The sequence below is a fragment of the Macrotis lagotis genome, chromosome 2, assembly GCF_037893015.1.
Source record: "Macrotis lagotis isolate mMagLag1 chromosome 2, bilby.v1.9.chrom.fasta, whole genome shotgun sequence".
In the NCBI taxonomy this organism is placed as follows: domain Eukaryota; kingdom Metazoa; phylum Chordata; class Mammalia; order Peramelemorphia; family Peramelidae; genus Macrotis; species Macrotis lagotis.
Window position 1 is genome coordinate 300,305,723 of NC_133659.1, and position 20,061 is coordinate 300,325,783.

Below are 20,061 nucleotides of genomic sequence, written 5' to 3' on the forward strand. Positions count from 1 at the left end.
TGACTTTTTACGTCTAAATCTTCTACCTATTTCAACTTATCTCAGTATAGGGTGTGTGATGTTCTTCTATACCTAGTTTCTACCAAATTATCTTATAGTTTTCCTATCAGTATTTATCAAAGACTGAATTCTTATCCTAGAAGCTGAAATCTTTGGGTTTATCAAAGAGCAGATTTCTATAATCATTTACTACTGTTTCTTTTGTACTCAATCTATCCTAATGAATTGGAACTTATTGTTCTTTATGTGCTTAATATAATTCATTTTTCTTAGGGAGTTCACTGAAGTCTTGTTCAATTTCTTTTTCTGAGATGAGGTTTTTTAAGTATATAATTTCCTTTTCATTGAACCTTAGCAGCTTATGTTTTAGTAAATATTCAACCATTTCACTTAGATTGTCAAATTCATCAGCATACAATTGGGCAAAATATCTGCAAATTATTACTGTAATTTCCTCCTTATTATCAAGTTTTCCATTTTTCAATGGCAATTTGGTTTTCTTCTTTCATTTTTTAAATCAAATGAACCAAAACTTAATCTATTTTATTTGCTTTATTCATAAAATCAACTCTTTGTTTTATTCATTAGTTCAATAGCTTCTTACATTTGATTTTATTCATTTCTCATCTGATGTTAAAAATGATTACCAGGGGTGGCTAGGTGGCGCAGTGGATAGAGCACCGGCCTTGGAGTCAGGAGTACCTGGGTTCAAATCCAATCTCAGACACTTAATAATTACCTAGCCATGTGGCCTTGCGCAAGCCACTTAACCCAATTGCCTTGAAAAATCTTAAAAAAAAAAAGGATTACCAACCCCAGCCAATTTGCCCTACCATCCCAAGGAGTATGGGAAGAGAGCAGCCTTGGCCCCCTCTCTTCTATCAGCCTAGCTCCAAGTAAAAAACTCCTTCCTCCTCCACATGAGAGGTTTTGAAATCTGATTTTTAGGATAACATTCTTTTCTATTTCTTGCATGCAGTTGTACATGATCATTTATTGTTCTAATGGAAACCTCTGGACAGAGGGTTTTTAAAGGGATTGAAAACATTACATGTAAATATTGACTTGATTTTCTTTTTAGCCTTTTAATTTGTTAAGTGGAGTTTTTTGTTTGGGGGGGGGATATTTTAAAGAATCTACTATTTTGGAAAAAAATCTCTAATTTGATATTCAATTGGGTATTTTTAATTTATTCTTTCTCTGCCTTTCATGTCCAGTTCATTGATTTCTTCTTTTTTTTTCTATTTTATTCATACAAGCATTGAGATATAAAATTTCCCCTGATAATTGCAATGATGGTATCCCATAAGTTTTGATATGTTGTCTCCTTATTTTCATTGTCTTGATGAAATTTTGAAGTATTTCTATAATTTGTTGTTTAACTCAGTCATTCTTTAAAACTGGGTTACTTAGTTTCCAAAATAATTTTAGGTCAATTCCTTCATGATCTTTTATAGCATGTGATTTTTATTGTATCATGACCTGAAAAGGATTCATTTAATATTTATGTCTTTCTACATTTGATTCTGAGGATTTTATGCCTTGATACATGGTCTATTTCTGTGTAGGTGCCATGTAGAGCAGAAAAAAGTATATATTCCTTTCTATTTCCTTTCAGTTTTCTCTAAGTCTATCATATCTAACTTTTCTAACATTCTATCCATCTCAACTTCCTTTTTGTTTGTTTTATGGTTAGATTTATTCAATACTTCAGAGAGGGAGGCTGAGATATCCCATGTAAACTTTTGCTATGTCTTTTCGTAAACCCTTTATCTTTCCTCTAAAAATTTGGATTCCATACCACTAGGGGCCTACAAGTTTAGTATTGAAATTACTTCATTAACTATGGTTCCTCTTAGAAGAATGTGGTTTCCTTCTTTATCCCTTTTTATGAGATTTAATTTTGTAATTGCTATGTCTGTGATAAGGATTGCTACCTTTACTTTATTTTAACTTCAGTTGAAGCATAATTTATTCTGGTCCAGTCTTGTACTTTTACTCCATCTATGTCTCTCTAATTCAACTGTGTTTCTTCTAAGCAGTATATTATAAGATTCTAGTTTTTAGGTCACACTATCTGCTTCCATTTACTGTATGAGTTCATCCCATTCATATTCATACTTATAATTACTATCTTTTATACCCTCCATTCTATCTCCCTTTCATTATTATTTCCTCCCTCTTTTCACTCAATCCATCCTCACTAGTGTTTTGCTTCTGAATACCTCCTCCCTCAATCTGTCACCCCTTCTATCAGTCACACTCTTTGTTCCCTCTTTCCCTTTTCCCCTTCTTCTTTACCTCTCTACTATCAATTTCTTCTTCCCCTCTTCCCTTTCCCCCTCCTCATAGTTGAAAGATAAATATCTAAAGCTATCTGAGTATATGTGCTAATCCCCTTTTGAGTCAAATACAATGAGAGTAAGATTCAAGTACTTCTCTCACCCTCCCTTCTTGCTCTCTATTGCAACTTCTAATAGAGTTTCAATTTTAACCATATTGAAAAGCAGTTTTTTCATTTGCACTGTTTAACTTTTCATGTATTTATTGAGTCTACTGTTTGGAGGTCAGATTTTCTGTTCAGCTCTGACCTTTTCATCAGGAAAGTTTCAAAAGTCACCTATTTCATTAAATGCACATCCTTACCCCTGAAAGAGAATAATACTCATTTTTGTTTGGTAGCTGATTCTTAGTTGAAACCCAAGCTCCCTTGCCCTTCAGAATATAATAGTCAAGACCCTTCAGTTCTTTAATGTTGATGCAACCATGTCCTGTGTAATTCTGACCGTGGCTCCTCAGTATTTGAATTGTTTCTTTCTGGTCATTTGCAGGATAATCTCCTTGATTTGATAATTCTAGAGACTGGCTACAATATTGCATGGTGTTTCCATTTTGGAATCTGTTTCAAGAAGGGCTTGATGAATACATAGGAGAAGGAGTTCTGTCAGACTTCTTTTATGATACCAACATGTTGCTGAGCCCTAAACCAGGAAGAACCAAAACAGACAAAGACAATTATAGACCAATCTTCCTAATCAATATGGGGGGCAAAAATCTCAACTAAAATTTTAGCAAAGGCTATACAGCAAGTAATTACTAGTACAATATACCATGATCAGGTAAGATTTATAGCAGGTAGGCAGCGATGGTTCAATATTAGGAAAACACTTAACATAACTGAAAATATCAATTACAAAACCCATAGAAATCATATGATTATATCAAAATATGCTGAAAATATCTTTGATAAAATACAACATCCATTCTTATTTAAACACTAGAAAATTTATGAATAAATGGAATTTTCCTTAAAATGATAAATAGTATTTATCTAAAACCATCAACAAATGTTAAATGCAATGGGAATAAGCCTGGAGAATTTCTAATAAAATCGGGGTGAAACAAGGATGCTCATTATCCCCATTACAAATCATCCTAGTATTAGAAATGCTAGCTGTAGCTTTAAGAGAAGAAAAAGAAACTGAAGTAATCAGAATTGTCAATGAGGAAGCAAAACTTTCACTTTTTTGCAGATATGGTGGTATACTTAGAGAACCCAAATAAATCATCTAAAAACTCCTTGAAATAATTAACAAATTCAGCAAAGTAGCAGGATATAAAAAACTCACATAAATCATTAGCATTTCTATATATGAACAACAAAGCCAAAGAGCAAAAGATAGAAAAAGAAATCCCACTTAAAGTAACTATAGACAACATTAACTATTTGGGAATCTGTCTCCCAAGACAAACCCAAAAACTGTATGACCACAATAATAAAACAATTTTCACCCAAATAAAGTCAGATCTAAATAATTGGAAAAATGTCAATTGCTCATGTTTAGGTCGAGCTAATATAATAAAAGTGCCAATTCTATCCAAAATAAATTACTTATTCAGTGACATACCAATCAAACTACCAAATAACTACTTTACTGAACTAGAAAAAATACAACAAAATTCTTCTGGAGCAAAAAAAAAAAAAGGTCAAGAATAGCAAGGGAACTGATTGAAAAAAATGTAAAGGAAAGTGACCTAGCTCTTTCTGATCTAAAACTATACTATAAAGCAGCATTCACTAAAACTTTTTGGTACTCATTAAGTAATATCCCCATCAATTGGGGAATGGCTAAACAACTTATGATACATGATTACCATGAAATATTATTATTCTATAATAAGAAAACATAAATGGTCAGACTCTAGGAAAAACATGGAATGACTTATAGGATCTGATGCTTAGCAAGGGGAGGAAAACCAAGGGAACAATGTACACATTAACCATAACATTGTGAGGTGATCAACCTTGAGAGCTAGGACAATCATATTAGACTGGCTATGGGCAATGTTATACCTATCCAGAGGAAGAAAAACAAAACAAAACAAAAAAGAATAACCCTTCAGTACCTGATGAACACTGTATAAAAATTATTTCTTATGTATCTCTTTCCCTTAATCCTAATTCTTCATGCCAAAAATGACTAATTTGCTAATATGTTCATCAAAAATGTGTACATACAATGCTAACCTTACTATTCACCTCTGAGGGGAGGGGAGTGGGAAGAGAGGGGGAGACGGAAATTTTGCAACTTAAAAATATACATGTCCATATGGAAGAAAAATTAAGGAATTGTTTTTTTTTTAAAGAGTAATGGATCAGTGGATTAGAATAGATTCAAAACAAAAACTGTAGTAAATGATTAGCACAATCTAGTGTTTGACAAATCCAATAACATCAAACTTCTGGGATAAGAACCCACTACTTGACAAAAATTGTTTGGAAAACTGGAAAATGGCGAAATCTGAACATAGACCCACATGTCATACCCTATACCAAAATGAGGTCAAACTGGGTACAGGATTTAGACATAAATGGTAACACCATAGATAAATCAATAAACCAGGAATACTCTAATCTATCAGATCCATAGAATGGGTTAAACTTATGACCCAAAAAGATTTAGAGTACATTATAAACTGCAAAATAAATGATTTTGACTATATTAAATTAAAAAGTTTTTGTGGGGAAGCTAGGTGGAGCAATGGACAGAGCAGCAGCCTGGAGTCAGGAGGACCTGGGTTCAAATTTGGCCTCAGACACTTAATAATTGCAGAATTCTGTGACCTTGGGAAAGTCATTTAACCCCATTGCTTTAATAAAATTTTTGCAATAACAAAATCAAGACTACCAAAATTAGAAGGAAAGCAGAAAGCTGGTAAACAATCTTCACAACTAGAAGTTCTGATAAAGATCACAATTCTAAAATAGAGAGAATTACATCAAATTTATAAGGTTACAGTCATTCCCCAATTGATAAATGGTCAAAGGATATGAAAAGACAGTTTTCAAATGAAGCAATTAAAGCTATATATAATCCTATGAATAAATACTCCAAATCTTTATTGATTAGAGAAATGCAAATTAAACAACTATGAGTATTACCTCACACTTATCAGATTGACTAAGATGAAAAAAAGGGAGGAAAATAATCAATGTCAGAAAGGTTGTGGTAGGAATCAGACACTGATGCATTGCTGGGAGAGTTATGAATGGATCCAATCTTTCTGAAGAGTAATATGGAACTATGCTCAAAGAGTAAAAAAAAAAAAAAATGTTTATTCCCTTTGACCCAGCAATTCCAATTATAGGCCTATAACCAGAAGAGATCATAAAAAATGGGAAAAGTCCTACTTGTTCCAAAATATTTATAGCAACTTTTTTTTTTTTTGTAGTGGCAATGAATTGGAAATTGAAGGGATGTTCTTCACTTGGGGAATGTCTAAACAAGTTATAGTTCATGAATTCTATGCAATATTATTGTTCTATAAGAAACCATAAATGGAGGCTGCTGGGTTGTGCAGTGGATAGAGCACCAGCCTGGAGTCAGAAGTACCTGAGTTCAAATCTGGCTTCAGACACTTAATAATTACTTAGCTGTGGGGCCTTGGGCAAGTCACTTAAATCCATTGTCTTGCAAAAATAAATAAATAAATGGATAAATAAATAAATAACCTAAAAAAAAAGGAACCATAAATGGTTGAACTCTAGAGAAGCATGGAATGAGTTATGGGATCTGATGCCTAGAGCAGAGAGTAGAACCAAGAGGACTAAGTACATAACAACAACATTGTGAGATGATCAACTTTAATGGAAGCAGCTCCTCTCCCAATCCGGAGTTAGGACAATTGTCATAGACCAGTTATGGGTAATGTTATACTTCTCCAGAGGAAGAAAAACAAAACAAAAAAAGACATAAAACCTCTCAAAATCTGATGAACACTTTATAAAAATTATTTCCTAAGTATCTCTTTACCTTAATCCTAACTATTCAACTGAAAATGATTTTCTGTTAACATATTTAGTAAAATTATGTATGTACAATGCTAAGTTGACTGTTCACTGCTGAGGGGAGGGGGTTGGAAAGGGAGGATGGAAGGAAATTTTATAATTTAAAATATACATGTGCATATAGCTAAAACAATAAAGCTACTACTCAAAAAATGAATAAAGGATTGATGGATTCTTTCGATGATTATTTAGCCCTCTGTTTTCAGTATATTAAGGTGGTGCCCCTTAGGAACATCTTGAAGAATGCTTTACAAGCACTTTTTGTGTGAACCAGACTTTCGGATAGTGCAATAATTATTAAATTATTTTTGCTGTATCTATTTTTCCAGGTCACTTGTTTTAAAAATGAGATAATTTATATTTTCTTCTATTTTTGTTTAACCGATTCTTGGCATCTCATGATGTCATTAGCTTCCACTGGTCCAAGTCTATCTTTCAATGAAGGTGTTTTCTTCAATTAATTCAAGCATCTCCCTTTCCATTGGGTCAATTCTATTTTTAAAGGAGCTATAATCATTTTCCATTTGTCCAATTGCATTTTTAAAGGATTTGCTTTCTTCTGTCACTTTATGTTGCAAGATATCAATTTTCACTTGCATTTCTTTTGCCAACTTTTTCACTTGACTTTTAAAATCCTTTCTGATCTTTTCTCAGAAGTCTTTCTGGGATGGAGATCAATTCATATTCTCCTCTGAAGTCTCACATGAAGCATCCCTGTTTCCCTCTTTTTCTGAGCTAGTATTCTTATCTCCAAGGTAATATTTGATTTTGGAATATATTGCTTATCACAAGGTTCTTGTGTTGGGGTAAGGGGCTCCCTCAGAGAATTATAGTATTCAGAACCCTAGCAGCTACTTCCAGGCCTGGGTCATTGATGTTTGTAACTACAGTTCATTGAACTGACAGTTAAGGAACATCAGAAGCTCTCTCTCTCTCTCTCTGAAACATCTACACGGGGGATGACAGTCATCCTCTCTCTGGGTCATTGGGAATGCTGGGAACACCCAGGAAGACTCTGGAATTTCATTCTGGCAGTCAGTCACTGGACTGGGTTTACTGAGCTGGATATGCCAGAGGCTCTTTCTGGACAGTCGGTGCTGGGAAAAGTCAGTCATCCTCTCCCATAGTCACTGAGAAAAGCGGGAACCCCTGGGGCATTTTCTGGCTCCATTTGTGTTGGAGAACACCAGGTCCATCCACCAGGAAAAGTCAGGGGCTCTACTGGAAATGCCAGGGGATCTCTGTCTGGATCAGAAAGTTCAAACAAACTGGCAGAAGGGGGACCTGGGCACCTGGCATGGAATGTTTTGAGCACATCTCTCCCAGTTCAACAGTTGCACAGCCCAAACCGCAAATAGTCTCAGTTTGCTATTAATCCCCTACCTAGGCCCACCACCAATGTGCTGGATCTCATTTCTCTGCCCTGGGTATCCCACCCCACCCCCAACTATAGAAATGACTGCACTTGAAGATCTTCCACTTTATCCTTTCATGGATTCTGTTGCTCCAAAATCTATTAAAAGGCTTTGATTCATCTTGCTTCTGAGGGAAACGTAGGATAGCTTAACAAAGTTCCTGGCTTCTCTCTGCCATCTTGACAGGAAGTCTTCAGTGTTATTCTTTTTCTTTAAGGTCTTTGCAAGGCAAACGGGGTTAAGTGGCTTGCCCAATGCCACACAGCTAGGTAATTATTAAGTATCTGAGACTGGATTTGAACCCAGGTAATCCTGCTTTATCCACTACGCCACCTAGCCACCCCTCGTGTTATTCTTAATTTCTCCATCTCACTCAACTAACATATCCAGTCTATTGCCAAAACTTGGTTTTTTGACCTTCATCAAATGTCTATCATATGTCTTCTTTTTCTTCACTCATATAACCTATAACTGTAATTTTGCCTTTCAGGAAATTTTGCCTACAATTCTGCATTTGCCCTCCAAATGTACCTCTCAGATCTCTCCTTACTTTAATCAATCATTCTCACATTTGACAAAATGATTTACCTAAAGTACAAATTAGACAATGGCATCATCCCCTCCCAATCTCCTTGCATAATAAATAAAATTCAGTGGCAGTGAATATAGCTGTATACAGAGACATATTTACATATGTATGTATGTATATAAAATTTAAAACTGTTTACAACTTTCCCCTTCTTTTCTATCAACTTGGAATCTTTTTTTTTTCACAATACACGCCCATCATTCATGAGAGTCTACTTATTTTTCCTCACAAATTGTCCATTTTCCTTCAAGCTCTTCCACTGGCAGTCTCTCATCCAATGAATATCAGAATTTTATAGTCCCTCACATCTTTCAAGAACAGCTTAAATATGACCTGATACAGGAGGGAAAATTTTAATCCTTCCTAATCCCTGCTGCTAATACCTTCCCTTCTATCAACTGTTTGTATGTATATCTATGTGCATATGTGTTTGTGTACACATTTACTTACACATTATATCCCTTTGGGAAGTTATCTCTCAGACTCAAGTATCTCTTTTCTCAACCAATTTATACTCAACTACCAATCATGTAATTTTTTCATTTAGAGAACTAGCCATGTATTTCCTTTCAATAAGGGGACAAAATGAGGTCTAATGATTCCCTATATCTGCCAAGATATGACATAAAATCCTCTTTATGTCCCTTAAGTCTTTATATTCTAGTCACTTGCTACCTTTCCAAACTTCTTATGCTTTATTCATTTCTACTTAACAATATGATCAAGCTTCACTAGCCTAGCATTTGTCACAAAAAGCACTCCATTTCTCATGCCTGGAATATTCTGTCCTCTCACTCTTACTCCTTAAATTCCCTGGTTTTCATTAATTCTCATGTTGATTCCCATTGCAACAGCAACTAGCAATAAAGTAATAACATTATTTTTGTAATACTCACTATGTCCTTTACCAATATTATCACATTTAATCCTCAGTAATTTTAGTAGATACTAGATGGGTTGGTCCAAGGTTATACTGCTAGGGAGTGCCTTCATCTAACTTTAAACTCTGGTATTCCTAATGCTTGCCTCAGTGCTCTGTCTATTGTTCCACATGACAGCACTTTTTTTAAGATAACTTTTTCTCTGCTTCCCCCTCCTTTTATAGCTATCTTCCTCTTTCAGATTACTTTAGACTACTCTCTTCATATCATCTTTGCAATTAGTTAAATATATGTGTGTGCGTGTGTATGTGTGTGTGTGTGTATGTGTGTGTGTGTGTGTGTGTGTGTGTGTGTGTATGTGTGTGTGTATGAATTTGAGATGGCAGAATGCAGGGAACAACCCAGATGAACTCTCCCACTTTTCCCCTCAAAATAACTTTAAAATAATTTTTCAATTCAAATGTTGAAGTGGCAAATTCAATAAAAGGTCAGAATGACATTTTTCTGGCCTAAAAACAATTTAGGAAGTAAGCAGAAGTCTGTGATACCAGAGTACAATAGTCTTGAAGGCATAAAAAAAGCAGTAGCAGTAGCTTCAAGAACACAGCTCAGAGACAATAAGGGGTCAGATAACTGGTAAGAAATAGATTACAAGAGATCATTTACTGGAACAAGGTGCCAATGCCATTGATTGGTAAATCTATTATCCATACATAATTCTAGGTCACAGTTCCAAGGAAGAGAAAAGAGCCTAAGGTTGGTTACAAGGGAACAAGGGACCTGATCACAGTTCCAAGACAAACAAGAGCACTAGTACCTATAGCTGCAAGAGACCAAGACCCTTTCTGGGTGGTGGTAATGGTGGGAACAGAGTACTAGCCCGGAAAGCAGAGATGACACCTTTCCCAGGATGATACCACATTGGAAGCTCCCCATACTTACAGAAAATATCAGCCCCAAAATGTCTGAAGCTTTGGAAAGTGACTCCCCTCTCCAAGGTGAGACATGTAAAACTTTATCCTATATTTCAAGGACAAAAACTACAATAGGAAAATGAACAAATAAGAAAGAGTCAGCTGGCAGGGAAGATAATAATGTAAAAATAGCTCCAACATAAGAACCCCAAAATATTAATATATAAATCCAAAAATATTTCCAAGAAGACTTAAAGATGATGGCATAATGGGAAAAATGAATGATGAAAGAAAATTGTGAAAGGATAATTAATAGTATAGTAAAAGAGCCTTAAAAATATTGAAGTAAATAGCAACCTTAAAAAAAAAACAGAATTGAGACCCCATTCTTCTCACTTTTTGACTCTCCATCCATCTGCATGCCTTCTCCTGCCATCATCTTCCACAGGCCATTTCCTCTAAAGAAAAGGAAATTTCTTGTATGCCCACTATTCAGAACCACCACTCTTTCAACCCTTTTGCTCTTGCAGGTAAGGGTGATGACCTCCTTCCTACTGGGACTGAGGTTTATATCCATATAAAAATTCAACAGAGAAATGGTAGAATAACCCTCACAACTGGCCAAGGAATCACTGAAGACAACATTAAAAATAAACTAGTGAAAGCCTTTAAAATGAAATTTGCCTGGAATGGTACTGTAATTGAGTATCCAGAATTTGAAAAAAACAATTCAACTACAGGGTGACAAGAACATATTCTAGTTACTCATCAAGATTGGACTGACTAGGGTCAACCAGCTAAAGACTCGAGGGTTTTAAGCACTTGTGGCTCACTAAAGCTTAACTGAGGATTTCTTTACTGGCAATGAGTAGAAAATTCCCTTCTTCCTCTCATTACAAGTTTAAAAACTTCAAAGTTTGTATAATGGAAACATTGGGGTCTGCTATCTAATTTTTACTATGAAATTAATTTACATAATAAAATGAAGAGAGTCGTAAAAATTGAGCTAATGATAAAAGAAACACAAAAGTTCATTGAATAAAATAACTCCTTTAAAATAATACTTGTTGTTTTTTATACAGGGGCGGAGCCAAGATGGCAACATGAAGGGATGGAGTCTTAGGAGCTCTCTGATAAAAACTCATCAGCTAAGGACTCTAACTAAACTTTCGAGAGACAGAACCCACAAAGGGACCCAGTGAGGCAGTTCTCCTACTCAAGTTAACCTGGAAAAGAGCAGAAAGGCTCTGCTTCCCGGATTGGAGAGACGGCCTGCCAGAGGGGTGGCCCGCCAGAGCCAAAGAACTTCAGCCTCCCCGAGGCAGCCCCAGGGCACTGGAAGCCACAGCTCACAGCAGCGGGGGAGTCTTCTGAGCTGCACCCCGGGGAGCACCGGCACAAAGTGGGGGAACAGCGGGGGGGGGGGGGACCTCTGCCAGAGTGAGCACATGAAGCCCAGCCCTCAGGGCACACAGGATGCAGCTTGGTCTTTCAGCAGCCCAGACTCAGAAACAGAAGCAGGCAGAGCAGGTAAGCAGGAGCCCCCAGGGCATGAGCCCATTGAGCTGAGGGAGGGGAGTGAAGAGAGACTGCTGAGCTCTGTCCTCTGCCTCTGGAACAGGACTCTGGGGCTCTGACCACATTCAGATCCTGATCCCAGTCTAGGCACCCCCATAGAACAGCAGGGCCCCCCCCCCACCTCGGCCCCATGGCAGAGGGGGGGCGCTTATGGTCATTCACAGACCAGGAGGGAGGACAGAACCTCACACACTGAGACCCTTAGGTCTCATAGGCTTAGGCTGGGAAAATGAACAAGCAAAGAAACAAGAGGAAGACCACTGAGAAATATTTTGCAAATGAGCCCAAGAAGGATCAAAATACTCAGTCTGAAGATGAGGAAGCACAAGCTCCTGCATCTAAAGACTCCAAGAAAAACAGAAATTGGGCTCAGGCTATGATAGAGCTCAAAAAAGACTTTGAAAATCAAATGAGGGAGTTGGAAGAAAAACTGGGAAAAGAAATGAGAGAGATGCAGGAAAAACATGAAAATGAAGTCAGCAGCTTAGTCAAGGAAATCCAAAACAATGCTGAAGAAAACAGCATGCTAAAAAATAGCTTAGGTCACATGGATAAAACAGTTCACAAAGTTATTGAGGAGAAGAATGCTTTAAAAAGCAAAATTGGCCAGATGGAAAAAGAGATAAGAAAACTCTCTGAGGAGAACAAATGCTTCAGACAAAGAATAGAATTCAGGGAGATTGATGAATTTACCAGAAATCAGGAATCAATACTTCAAAACTAAAAAAATGAAAAATTAAAAGAAAATGTGAAATATCTCATTGAAAAAACAACTGATATGGAAAACAGACTTAGGAAAGATAATTTGAAACTTATTGTTATACCTGAAAGTCATGATCAGGAAAAGAGCCTTGACATCATTTTCAAAGAATTACTACAGGAAAATTGCCCTGATATTCTAGAAGCAGAGGGCAAAGTAAAAATGGAGAGAATCCACCGATCCCCTCGAGAAAAAGATCCCAAAAAACCAACCCCCAGGAATATTATAGCCAAGTTCCAGAACTCCCAAGTCAAAGAGAAAATATTACAAGCAGCCAGAAGGACACAGTTCAAATATCGTGGAGCTGCAGTCAGGATCACACAGGACTTAGCAGCAACTACATTGGAAGCTTGTAGGACTTGGAATACAATATACTGGAAGGCAAAAGAACTTAGAATGCAGCCAAGAATGAACTATCCAGCAAGGCTGAATGTCCTCTTCCAGAATAAAAGATGGACTTTTAATGAACCAGGGGAATTTCAAAAGTTCCTTTTGGAATGGCCAGAGCTGATCAGAAGTTTTGATCTTCAGATACAGGACTCAGGTGAAGCATGGAGATTGGAGGAGAGGGGGGAAATATGAGGGACTTAATGAGGATGAACTGCATGTATAGAAAAATGATACTGATAATATTCATATGAACCATCTCAGTTAATAGAGCAGGTAGAGGGAGCTTTTATAGTTGAAGCACAGGAGAAAGCTGAATTCGAAGATAAAATATTGTGTAAAAATGGAGTCAATAGGAAAAAAAGGGAAATGTAATGGGAGAAAGAAAAATGAGAGGGGGAATAGTCCAAGATATTTCACATAATAAGATTTTTTTATTACAATGAGCTATTGCAATGATATGGAAGGGGGGAGGCAAGGGGGAATGAGGGAAACTTTGTTCTCATCAGAGATGGCTAGGAGAGGAAACAGCAAATATACTCAATGTGGTATAGACAACTGGAGTAAGAAGGAGGGGGAAGCAAGGGGAAGGGGTGGGGATGTGAATAAAGGAGGAGAGGATGGACCATGGGGGTACAGTGGTCAGATATAACACATTTTCTGTTTTGCTTCTTGCAAGGGGCTGGGATTGGAAGGCCTGCCCAGGACCATGGGGCCAGGTGGATTCTGGGCCCGAAGGGTGGTATGGGGGCTCGGAACTTCTTGGCCCCAGGACCAGGGATCTGTCTGCTGCACCACTCAGTGACCCTATAGCAGATCCAGAGTGAAAGGAGAGAGAAAATACAGTACATGGTAGTGGAGAAATAAGAAAGGAGGGAGTTTACGATAAGCAATGGAAACATTGGAAAAATATGGAAGTAACTTTTGTGATGGACTTATCATAAAGAATGTGATCCACTCACGACAGAGTTGATGGTGTTGGAACAAAGACTGAAGCACATTTTTTGTTATTATTATTTGGGGGAGGGTGCAGGGCAAGTGGGGCTGGGTGGCCTGCCTGGGGCCACATAGCAGGGTGATCTTTGGGTGTCTGGGGCCAGATTCGGACCCAGGTGCTCCTGGCTCAAGGGCCAATGCTCTGTCTGCCTCCCAGGCACCCCTACTATTATTACTATTTTATTTTATTTTGGGTCTTTTTTTTTCTTCTTTTTGGTTTTTGCAGGGCATCTGGTTTTGCAGGGGATCTGGTGGCTTGCATGTCACATGGCTGGGTGATTATTGGGTTTACGAGGCTGGATATGGACTCGGGTGCTCGTGGTTCCAGGGCTAGTGCTTCGTCCATTGTGCCACCTGGCCATACCTACAATTATTACTATTATTTTTTTTAATTTTAATTTTTCTTCTCTCCCCTTTACTTTTTCGCCCAAGCAAGTCTATCTATATTCATGGGGAGAGGGGTATTTTGTTTACTTGTAAACAAGTATATTTCATTAATGTAAAAAAAAATTGTACAAAATGATAATAAAAAATAAATTAAAAAATAAAAAAAAGTTTAAAAAAAATAATAAAATAATACTTGTTGCTTCTGACCAAGATGGCGGAGAGAAGACAGGCACTGTGTTAAGTGCTCCTAGTTCCCCTCAGAAACAACATGAAAAAACCTCTTAACAGAAATTTGATCAACAAAACCAAGAAAGAGAAGCTAGGAGAAGAACACCTATGAAGATCTGTCTAAGGGGATCATGGGTGGACCAGGAGACAAGAGCTGAGAGTCAATGCAGAGGGAGAGCAGCTGGGGGAATCTCTGCCTCAGTGGCAGAGACTTTGGTAAGTGGCAGGTATGAGATCCAATTTAGCTGCAGAATCTTTCACCATGGGAGAGGAGCTATGGGTGGGTGAGTTCCAGCAGAGTTTCAGAGCAGGCCTGGAGAACAGCCTGCTGAGCCTGGGACCTGAGCTCAATAGTTTCAGTGCAGACCTTTGCCCAGAACAAACAACAAACAACCCTCCACCCCTCTCAGGCAAAGTCAGGGTCAACAGAGTTCACTCAATGGAAAGAGATTAACTCCTACCCCAGGGCCCAGCCCAGTGTCAAGGTCAACTCAGACCCTGCTGCTGAGGACCTCAAACACTCCAGAAAGCAACCAGCACCTCCCACCAGGAAGCCCTTGGAATTACTAAGCTAAGTGAACAAAGTCTCTAGGACCTCCAAAAGCAAACCTCTAAGAGCCAGTCCCACCCACAAGACAAGATCCTAGAAAGATGGAGAAAGGCCAGAGAAAGGGGGGGCATGGATAAATACTTAGAAAAAGACAGAATCTAACCCAGAGAGAACTAGCACTGCTGAGAAGAAATGAATTGTTCTCTAGCCCAGAAAGATTTCCTTGAAGAAATCAAGGAGTTTAAAAATCAATAGGAAAAATTGGGAAAAGAAATTCAAGGGAAAATTAACACCTTGCAAGAGAAAATTAACATCTCACTACAAGAAAAAAAAATCCTTGGAAAATAAAATTAGACAAATATAAAAGGAGAATAGTTCTCTCAGATCTTCAACTGGGCAAATGCAAAAAAGAAAATCACTATCTCAAAACTACACTTGGGCAAACAGAAAACTCCTTCAAAAATAGAATTGACCAACTGGAAAAGTAGTTGCAAAAGAAAAATAAAGAAAAATTTCTTCTCTAAATAAAAGAATGGAATTGGCAGAAACCAATGTCTTTATGAGAAAATGTGATTTTGTTAAACAAAGCAAAATATCAAAAAAAAATAGAAGAAAATGTAAAATACCTCATCAGCAAAACCACTGACTTCAAGTACAGATCAAGTAGGGAAAACCTGCTAATTATAGGCCTTCATGTAAACACTGAAGAGAAAAAATAAAGCTTGGACTTAATATTACAGGATTTAGTGATGGGAAATTGCCCTGATCATGGAACCAGAGGGGAAAAATAGTTATTTAAAGAATACATTGATCCCCTCTGGAAAGAGATCCTAAAATGAAAACACCAAGGAATGTTGTGGCCAAATTCCAATACTGTCAGATAAAAGAAAAGATCCTGCAAGCAACCAGAAAGTAAAAAAAAAATTAAATACCAAGGAGGCACAGAAAGGATTACACAGAACCTGATTGCAACAACATTAAGAGAACAAAGGGCCTGGAATGAAATATTCTGAAAATCAAGGGAGCTTGGAATGTAGTCAAGAATCCAATGCCTAGCAAAGCTGAGCCTTTTCTTCTAGGGGGAAAAGATGGACATTTAATTAAATGGGAGACTTCCAGTATTCATGATGAAAAGACCAAAGCTAAATAGAAAATTTGGACATCAAACAGGAGGCTCCAGAGACACATGAAAAGGGAAAAACACTGCTATCCAATAGGATGAAACTAGCTATATACACACTTGGGAGAAAGTATCCCATAACTCTTGAGAATTGTAACTATTAGAGAGAATATACATAGCCAGAAGTGATGGACACTCATAACTTTTCTGTGATGCAAATAGAATGTTTTAAAAACATTAGCTCCTTAAAAAGGGAGACAGAAAGGAGATGGGAGGATCGAGGAGACTGAATGGGGAAAATCTCATTACATCAAGAGGTACAAAAGACCTATTGTAATTGAGGGAAAGAAGGGAGAAAATGAGAACCCCCTAAATCTTCATTGTATCAGACTTGGCATAAAGCTAACTTAGACACACTCAGTTAATTAAGAAACTTGTCTTACCTTTCAAGCATTAAGAGGGGAAAAGGGGAGGGGGATGGGGAGGAGTAGAAAAGGGGGAACTAATGGAAGGGAAGAAGGGGAAAAGGGAAAGGGGAAAGAAACGGAAGGGGATTGATATAAGAGGACAAACACAATGAAGGTGGTGGAATTCAGAAACAGAACACTGGGGAATGTGCATAAAGGGGGGAAAAGTGGTAAATTACAAACATAAGGAAGATAGCGTGGAGGGCAATAAAGAGTTAGTAATTATAACTTTCAATTTGAATGGGATGAACTCTCCCTTAAAATATAAGTGAATAGCAGAGATTAAAAACCATAATCTTACAATATGCTGCTTTCAAGAAATTCATTTGAAGCAGAGAGTTACATATACAGTAAAGGTAAAAGGTTGGAGCAAAATGTATTTTGCTTCAGCTAAAGTGAAAAAAGCAGGGGTAGCAATCCATATCTCAGACAAAGCAGCTACAAAAATAGATAGCATTAAAAGAGATAAGGAACTATCCTCCAAAAAGGTAATGTAAGCAATAAAGCAATTTCAATACTAAATATGTATGCATCCAATGGTATAGTATCCAAATTCTTAGAAGAGAAGTTGAAAGAGCCACAGGAAGACATAGATAGCAAAACTCTACTAGTGGAAGATCTCAATGTCCCACTCTCAGAATTAGATAAATCTAATCATAAAAAAAACAAGAAGGAAGTTAAGGAGGTAAATAGATTGTTAGAAAACCTATAAATGATAGACCTATGGAGGAAACTGATGGGATTAGAAAGCAATATACTTTTTTTCTGTAGTACATGCCATTTACACAAAAATTGACTATGTACTAAGGCATAAAAAACTAATTATCAGTTGCAGAAAGGCAGAAATAGTGAATACATCTTTCTCAGGTCATAATGCAATAAATATCATATCCAATATTGGGCCAGGGCTATTTAGACCCAAATCTAAATAGAAACTAAATAGCCTCATTTTAAAGAATGAGTGGATCAAGAAATAAATTATAGAAAGGATTAATTATTTCATCCTAAATAATGACAAAAATGAAACAACATAACAAAGCCTATGGGATGCACTCAAAGCAGGTGTCAGGGAATATATTAGACCTTTAAATGCTTACATGAATAAATTGGAGAAAGAAGAAAAATCAATGAACTAAATATGCAACTAAAAAAATTAGAGAAAGAACAAATTAAAACCCCCAATTAAATACCAAATTAGAAATTCAAAAATTAAAGGATAAATTAATGAAATCAAAAGAAAGAAAAGTATTGAACTAATAAATCAAACCAAAAGCTGATTTTATGAAAAACCAATAAAATTCATAAACTTCTGATCAATTTGCCTTAAAAAAATAAGAAAACCAAATTGCTAGTATCATAAATGAAAGAGGTGAACTCACCACCAATAAGGAGGAAATTAAAGTAATAATTCAGAATTATTTTGCCCAACTCTATGCCCATAAATTTGATAGTCTAAGTGAAATGGATGAGTATTTACAAAAATATAAGCTGCACAGATAATTTAATTTAATTAAAAATGAAAATAACTCTATCTCAGAAAAAGAAATTCAACAAGCCATTATTGAACTCCCTAAGAAAAAAATCTCCATGGTCAGATGGATTCACAAGTGAAGTCTATCAAACAGTTGAGTGGTTCCAATTTTATATAAACTCTTGGGAAAATAGGGAAAGATGGAACTCTACCTAACTCTTTCTATGACACCAATATGATACTGACATCTAAACCAGGAACAGTTAAAAGAGAGAAAGAAAATTATAGCCCTATCTTCCTGATGAATATAGATGCAAAATTCTTAAATAAAATCTGAGCAAAATGATTACAACAAGTTATCACTAGGATAATGCAATATGATCAAATAGGATTTATCCCAGGAATGCAGGGTTGGTTCAATATTAAGAAAACTATTAGTATAATTAATTATATCAATAACACACCTATCAGAAATCATATGATCATATTAATAGATGCTGAAAAAGCTTTTGACAAAATACAGCATGCATTCCTACTAAAAACACGAGAGAAGGTAGGAATAAATGGATTGTTCCTTAGAATAATAAACAGTATCTATCTGAAACCATCAACAAGCATTATGTGTAAAGAGGATAGGCCATAGGCATTCCCCATAAGATCAGGGGTGAAACAAAAATGTCCATTGTCACCACTACTATTCAATATTTTATTAGAAATGTTAGCTTCAAGAATAAGAGTAGAAAAATAAGTTGAAGGAATGAGAAATGGGAAGGAAGAGACAAAATGTTCACTCTTTGCAGATGACATGATGGTATACCTAGAGAATCCAAAAAAACATCTAAAAAACTACTAAAAATAATTAGCAACTTTAGCAAAGTAGCAGGATATAAAATAAACCCTCATAAATCCTCAACATTTTTATATATGACTAGCAAGATACAGCAAAAAGGCCTAGAAAGAGAAATCTCAAAGCAATCTCAGACAATATAAAATATCTGGGAATATACCTGCCAATGCAGACTCAAAAACGTTTTGAAAATAATTACAAAACACTTTTAACACAAATAAAATCAGATTTAAATAACTGGACAAACATCAACTGCTCAAGGGTAGGCTGAGCTAATATAAGAAATATGACAATTCTACCAAAACTCAACTACTAGTTTAGTGCCCTACCAATTAAAGTTCCAAAAAACTACTTAAATGAGTTAGAAAAAGTTGTAAGTAAATTTATTTGGAGAAAGAAAATGTCAAGAATTTCCAGGGATTCAATGAAAAAAAAAGTTCAAATGAAGGTCGATTAGCCTTACCAGATCTAAAATTATATTGTAAAGCGTCCGTTATCAAAACTGTCAGGTACCGGCTAAGAAATAGAGTGGTGGATCAGTGGAAATTACTGGGTACAACAGCAGGAAATAATTATATTAATCTGCTGTTTGATAAAACCAAAGAGTCCAGCTATTGGGATAAAAACTCTCTCTTTGATAAAAAACTGTTGGGAAAATTTAAAGGTACTATGGAAGAAGCTTAGATTAGACCAACACCTCACACCCTACACCAAGCTAAGATCAAAATGGAAACAGGATTTAGACATAAAAACAATATTATAAACAAATTAGAAGATCAAGGAGTAGTTTGCCTGTCAGATCTATGGAAAGGGAAACAGGTTATGACCAAGGAAGAGAGGGAGAACATCATTAAAAACAAACTAAATAATTTTTATTACATTAAATTAAAAAGCTATTGCACAGACAAAACCACTCTAGTCAAGATCAAAATATATGTAACAAACTGGGAAACAATTTTTGCAATTAGTATTTCTGACAAGGAATCATTTCTGAAATATACAGACAGCTGAATCAAATTTTCAAAAAAACAAGACTTTCCCCATTTGACAAATGGTCAGATTAAGAAATCAAAGTGATCCATAGTCATGTGAAAAATTTCTCTAAATTATTACTTATTAGAG

General features: G+C 36.3%; 1 pseudogene; it reads left to right on the forward strand.

Annotated features, from left to right (window-relative positions):
- The first annotated feature begins 10,629 nt into the window (after positions 1–10,629).
- On the forward strand, positions 10,630–10,966 carry LOC141511755 (eukaryotic translation initiation factor 1 pseudogene; annotated as a pseudogene).
- The last annotated feature ends 9,095 nt before the right edge of the window (positions 10,967–20,061 follow it).